Raw genomic sequence first — 7,027 nt, forward strand, 5'->3', positions numbered from 1 at the left:
TCTTTTAAAATGCATTATTTTCTGGGCTTCCCTGGTGGCTCAGTGGTAAAGAATCTACCTGCCAATGCAGGAGACACAGGTTTGATCCCTGATCTGGGAAGATCCTGCATGCTGTGGAGCAGCTAAGTCCCTGTGCCACAACTATTAAGCCTGTACTAGAGCCTGGAAACTGCAACTACTGAGCCCAAGCCCCATAACTACCGAAGCTCGAGAGCCCTAGAGTCCCATGCTCTGCAACAAGAGAAGCCACTGCAAGGAGAACCCCAAGTACTGCAGCGCAACTGTAGAGTAACCCCTGCTTGCCACAACCAGAGAAAAGTGTATGAAGCAATGAAGAGCCAGCACAGCCAAAAATAGAAATTAATAAAAACTACAATTGAAGAAATGTTTACGAAGCATTATTTCTGAGTAAAAGTGGCTTTGATTGCTCTGCAGTTATCCGTACACTTGTTTGTCCCCATGTTGGGTTGGCCACAAGGTTGTTCATGTTTTTTCATAAGATATAACAGAAGAAACCAGTCGAACTTTTGGCCAACCCTGTACTTATTCAGATATACTGAGTGCTTTCAGGAATTTGGATTGATTTTGTTTGAAAGCGTGCGAGGGGTTCAGAGAGGGAGGAGATACCCCACCATTTGGCTCCTGCTCTTGGAGTAATAGGGTGAGGGTGGGTGACTGGAAGAGATGAGATAGTATCAAATCTGTATTATTTCATTTGTTCTTTACACCAGCCTTGAGAAATGGGTATTATTCTATTTTACAGTTAAGGGAGCTGAGCCTTAAAAGAGGTAAATTGCTCAGAGTGTCATCATTCATCTCTAGAAGCCAAGGTTTCAAGTGTGCAAAGCACATGCCTTTTCCAGTTTGCACACAAAGGGAAGAGACTGGAGAAAGGATCTAAGTTTTCCCCAGAAACAGTTCTTCCACGGCACTTAATCAGCTTTGTGTGCTAAGTCGTTTCAGTCATGTCCAACTCTTTGCAACCCCATGGACTGTAGCCCACCAGGTTCCTCTGTCCATGGGATTCTCCAGGCAAGAATACTGAAGTGGGTTGCCATTCCCTCAGACTTACTGTATTTTTGCTGACTATGTCTTGGTTAGTGCCCATCTCCCCCACTAAGATATTAGGGATTTGTGTTCTGTTTTATTCACAGATAAATGTCAAGAACTTAGAATGGTAGGTGGCACATAGTAGGGAGTTCTAGTCAGAGCTGTTGAATGAATTCATCGAACAAATACTTATTGGGTGCTCTCATTTTAGACACCTTGCTAGGTCTGTTATCAATAGTGAAGGGGACAGGCAAGGATTCTGCCTTCAGGGAGCTTACATTCTATCTGTGAAAGACACAGAACATGCCATCGGATGAACAAGTTAACTCTCAATAATGGTAAGTGCTTCCAAGGAAATAAGGTGTTTTGACCAACAGGTTTGGGGGTAAAGGGAAGGAACACACATCTGAAGAAATGCCAACAATGTTAGTGTTAATGGATGAAAGCCAATCAGTGAAGATATGGGAGGTTAAATGTTGCAGAAAGAACAGAGGCAAAGTTTCTGAGGCAGAAAAGGGCTGGATATGTTAGAGGGACATCAAGGAGGCCAATGTGTCTAAAGCAGAGTGAAGCGGAAGGAGGTGGTTGAGAAGTGGAGGACAGGGTAGTTCATATGGGGCCATGCAAACTGTGGGAGGGTTGGTTTGAATTTATTCCCAGAGCAGTGAGAAATATTAACAGACTTTATACAGGGCAATGATACGATCTGGTTTTTCTTCTTTTTTATAAACTCTGTCTGCTCTGTGCAGGATGTGCAGGGGCAGGAGTGACAGCAGGAAGACCATTGTGATAGTCCGAATGAGTGATGATGACGATTTGGAGGTAGAAGTGTGTATAAAGATTAAGTTGAACAATTAAAGAAATATCTTGAAAATAAAACTGATGTGATCTGCTGATAGGTGGAATATGGGGAGGAGATGAGATAGGGTTTAAGGAAGAGAAACTAAGGATGTCTCACAGTGTTTGACTTGAGCATCTGGCTCAATAGTGGTGTCATTTACTGCGAATGGAAAAGTCCAAGAGAAACGAGTTTAGAACAGTAAATTTGAGATGTCTATTAAATATCTGTGTGGAAATGTCAAGAGAGTAATTGTGTGTGTGAATGTGAAAGTCACAGGAGTCATCAGGACCAGGGTTCTTCAGCGTTCACGTACTATGTAAAACCATGGATGGATGAAATCATCCAGGGAGAGTGTAAAGAGGAGAAGGCTGGGAACTGAGTCCTGTGGTGCTTCCACATCTAGAGAGAGGTAGAGGATGAATAACCAACAAAACATCTGGAGAGACGCAGCCCAAAGGCAGGAGGAAAACTTGGTGATCCCGAAAGCCAAGAGCAGAGAATGGTCAACTGTGTCGAAGTCCTATCAGAAGCTGAGTTGCATGAGAACAGATAGATGTCCACTGGCTTTGACAACAAAATCTTAGTGACTGTGGAGATCATTCAAAAATGGGAATTGAAGCCGGATGGGAGGAGGTTGGAGAGTGAATGCAAGAGAGAAAGAATCAAAGTGTGTAGCTAACTTATTTTGAAGTTTTACTATGAAGAAGAGGAGGGCTGTGGGTAATAATTATAAGGGGATATGAGTTGCAAGGACTTGTTTTATTTTTTTCAATACCAAGAAGAAATAATGTTTGTACACTTTTGTGATTGAGCCAATGAAGAAACTGATGACCTAGGAGAGAAAGAATTAATTGAAGGAGGGAAGTCCTTGGGAAGTGAGAAGGGATAGGATAGAGCCATGGAGAGAAGCGGGTTGACTTGGATAGTCAGTCCTTTTCTTCCATGGGACACTCATATGCCTCAGGGACACATGTGGGCTCTCACACAGCACACGCTCAGAAGCAGAGGGACTTGGCAGAAATGAAAGGGAAGCCGTTTCTGGAAGTGAATAATCAGAAGCCTCCCCAAATAAAGAACCATGCTGACTCAGGTCCCTTCCTGCAGTCCAGCCCAGACCAACACCTAGATGTGGCCATCTTCCTTACAATCCCTCCCTGTGTTGTTTAGTTTTCGTCGTTGCCAAGTTAAGCATTTTTAAGAGAAATTACAAGTGTGCTTTTGGTATCCACGTGTTGCTACAGAAACGAATAGAACCACATAAAATCAGCACTGTTCTTCATCAGTTCAAGATGGATGGCAAGATGGGTTCTGGTGAAGGAGATTTCTCCATGAACCACAAACGTTTATGTTGATCATCACATTGGAGGCAGCTGAGCACAAACAGCAACTTGCTTTGTTGTCTTAATGACCTGTATCTTTTTAAAATGTAAACCAGAAGACTCACAGAAAGTTAACTCATTGAAATACTGGACACTGTACAACATGTGTTATACACATGGAAACAAATTTGTGCAAAGGTAAAGCAGGAGAACTTGGAGTAGTTATTCCATTTTTCTTTTTCTCCCCACTTCCTTCCTCCACCATCTCCTCCTCCTCCTTTTCCAGGGTTTCACTATGTATAGTCTGTGGAAAATTACTGCTTTTATTCAGAACAAAGTCTCTTACAAATGAGTCCCTCGGAGTAAATAAAAGATGGAACACAGCCTGTGTTTCGGAAGTCCAAGGCGTTGGCTGGTTTTGTGGACAGGATCATCTGACCCCATAGAAAGAAGTGCCTCAAAGTTGCTTTCCATAATTTGGGTGCCTGTGATGTACAAACAGCCAGGAAAATGGAAAAAGAACAATTCTACTCTATTGAACAAACTGCTGTCCCATCAAAGCAAATGTTAAACATTTCCTACAGTTTTGTGTGCAAACATTCCAATTTACAAGAAAAGATTTTTCCCAAAGGGATAGGCTGACCTTTCCAAGTTGAGCTGTTCAGAAGAGAAAAAAAAATGCAATACACTCAGATGCCAGGCGTTTCTGGCATTTGTGGCAGAAGAAAAAGGAAGTCTGTGATTTGTGTTTGTCTTAGGCCCTGCCTTAGTAGTGGTTGGGTCTGATATGTTTTTTCTTTTGAGGATTTTTCATTTTAAAAGTTTTAGGGTGGTTTCTGACTTCCATTTTGGCTCAGTGAGCTCTTTTACAAAATTCACTTATTCCCAGTCTTCCCAGGCAAAATGTGTACAATGAAGCAGTAACTTGGGCCATTAAAAACAGCAGTTTACAGAAATCAAGTCTTGAAAGAATGTCAACAAACTCCCAATGGTCCTGAAAAATCAATTAGAAATCCAAATAGAATACAAGTTTCTATCGGGTAGTTTCCCTCCCCTCTTCCCTGGAGGATAATTGCTTCACAATGAACCCAGATCCTATTTTACAGAGTGAAGTAAGTCAGGTAGTTATTTTTAAACCACAGGAAGGCAGGCTCTACTTTGACCACTGATTCTCCCTCAGTCACAATGATTATGGTAACTAACGGTTATACAATGATTTCAAAGAATTTTAAAATTAAAAAAAGGTTTAAATGCTACTCAAAAAACTTTGTGCTAAAATACTGGAATATTTCAGCAGTGTTTAAGTTCAGTAAAAGGCACAGCATGTCTCTGTCAAAATAATTTTTCAACATTAAAAAACCTAATACACAGAACACATAAAAGTGCAGATCTGGGAACAGGACACCAGGCCTGGAGACCTCCCATTTGCCTCTCTCTCATCTCCGGCAGTGGTTCCAGAGTCACCTCTCAGAACAGTTTGAAAGCCAGTTCATCATATACCAGTTCTTTGAAAACTGCCGGTGCATGTAAGAGCTCCTGGGGGTAACTCTCAGTTCGTTGGAAGAGTAAGTACTCTGGATAATGCTGAAGGATTCCATCCTCTACTGTCCTAAACAACTGAATGCTCGATGGAGATGTTTTCTGCTTGATGGAGATGTTTTCTAACCATTTCCCACAGAACTTCATTGGCACTCTCTGTTGATTTGATGGGAAGAGGAGCTCTCATTCCACCTACAGAGGCCATGGAGGCATCTGGGATTACAGATGCGAAATGATGATGTAAAACCCACAGTCCACGCTCCAGGCTCCCTTGTGTCTGTGTGTGTGTTAGTCACTCAGTCATGTCTGACTGTTTGCGGCCCCATGGACTATAATCCTCCAGGCTCCTCTGTCCACGGAATTCTCCAGGTGAGAATGCTAGAGTGGGTTGTCTTTCCCTTCTCCAGAGGACCTTCCCCACCCAGGGATGGAACTCGGGTCTCCCGCATTGCAGGCATGTTCTTTACCATCTGAGCCACCAGAGAGCCCAGGCTCCCCTACGGAATGCTATTAAAGGCAGGTATCAGAACTTTTCTCCTCGTGGCCACGGAGTTCCTCCCTGTGCCAATCTTGCCTGACTCACCTTCAGAGATATTTTCACTCTTGTTCCTTGAAAGCTATCATTTCTGATCAAAGCTATTTGAATAACTGAAAAATTAAAATTTTGCTAGATCATAGCTTTAATAGACTAGAATATGAAAACCATTAACAACAGCAATATTTCTCTAATTTGATGGTGAATAAGATCCTTCCTCTCCTTTCTTGCAATCAAATAGCTAACAGAGTTTGAAGTGGTTTGGTAGCCTCACTTTCTACAGTAAACAATAGGTGCTGGCATTTTAAACTGACGTTTAAGTTTTCTGAACCAGCATGTTATTTCTGACTTGGTTGCATGGAGAAAATGCAAAATGAAAGCAGTCTTAATAATTTCCACACTGTGCTGTGCAGTGCTGTGTCTCAGTCGTGTGACCCCATGGACTGTCGCCTGCCAGGCTCCTCTATCCATGGGATTTTTCCAGGCAAGATTACTGGAGTGGGTTACCATGCCCTCCTCCAAGGAATCCTCCCGACCTGGGGATAGAATCCGCGTCTCTTGTACCTTCTGCATTGGCAGGCAGGTTCTTGCCACTAGCGCCATTTAAGAACTGGAGAGGAATTCCTAAAAGCTCACTCTTTGGCAGCTCATAGTTTCATCAAGAGAAGGGAGGCTTTGGAAATCATAGTCCACTTAGAATGTTGACTAACCACTAAAAAACCTGCTCCCAAAGCTTACTGTTTTCTTTTAAATCAAGCTGGCACACAATGCCTTTCTAAGCTTTAGTTTCCTTACACATCTAATGGGGATAATGTTCACCCCATTACGAGGAGTAATGGATTACGAGGAGTCATTCATTGATAGTTAAAATTCTTAGGTGGTGCCGAGCACCAAGTAAATCTTTCCTCTTATTACAGTTCAACTTAAAGGTGTGTAAAAACGAACTTAGTTAAGATCAGTCAACTTTCCCCACTCTGCTCAGGGAAAGGGCCGCAACATCAGTGGGTGGTGTAATATATGGGAGGTGTGCACAGGATCCCATGAGGAAGAAGTGTGTGCAGGTACTTGTAAAGAAGTGTTTATAGGAGCCCACAATACCTACCATTGCTGAGCACCTGTTATGTGTACATCAGGCACTATACTGAACACTGTCTCGGTTAATCCTTAATACCACCACTTCGATTTAAAAGACTTGCAACTGCAGGCACTTTAACACTGCTGCATCTCTACAGCAGCTGGAGAACTCTGGGAAGCTCTCAAAATGGATGTGATCAGAGCAGTAAATAGGCAAAGTCCTTGCAGAAACAGCCATGGAAGTGCCCTGATGGGGAAGGCGGAGATTGACTTGGGTGACCAGACTTTTGGCTAGAATTTCTCTGTAACACTCCAGCTTATGATTAGCAGTGTCCACAGCAGCTCTGCAAGGGTAGAAATCTGTTGTATGGGGTGGATGACAAGCAGGCTTCTAGAAAAGTGTCTCTTTCCAGCCCTAGGAGATTGTGGCTTCTGGTGAAAAAGCATCTGATACTCTCGAAACTTACTCTGGTTACTGAGCAGTCCAATGGCCGTGACAAACGGACACTGAAGGTAAAAGGTAGAAAGCCAAGTAAACAGAAACTGTTATCAGCTGTTGCTATAACCTTGGAGCAGCCTTGGGTGCATTAAAGAAAATGGAAGTAAATGACACAAGGGAAAAAAGCTGTCTTTGATATGAGGGGAGAACTTAAGTTTTAAAAATCTGTG

The sequence above is a fragment of the Oryx dammah genome, unplaced genomic scaffold (assembly GCF_014754425.2).
Source record: "Oryx dammah isolate SB20612 unplaced genomic scaffold, SCBI_Odam_1.1 HiC_scaffold_19, whole genome shotgun sequence".
Taxonomy (NCBI): domain Eukaryota; kingdom Metazoa; phylum Chordata; class Mammalia; order Artiodactyla; family Bovidae; genus Oryx; species Oryx dammah.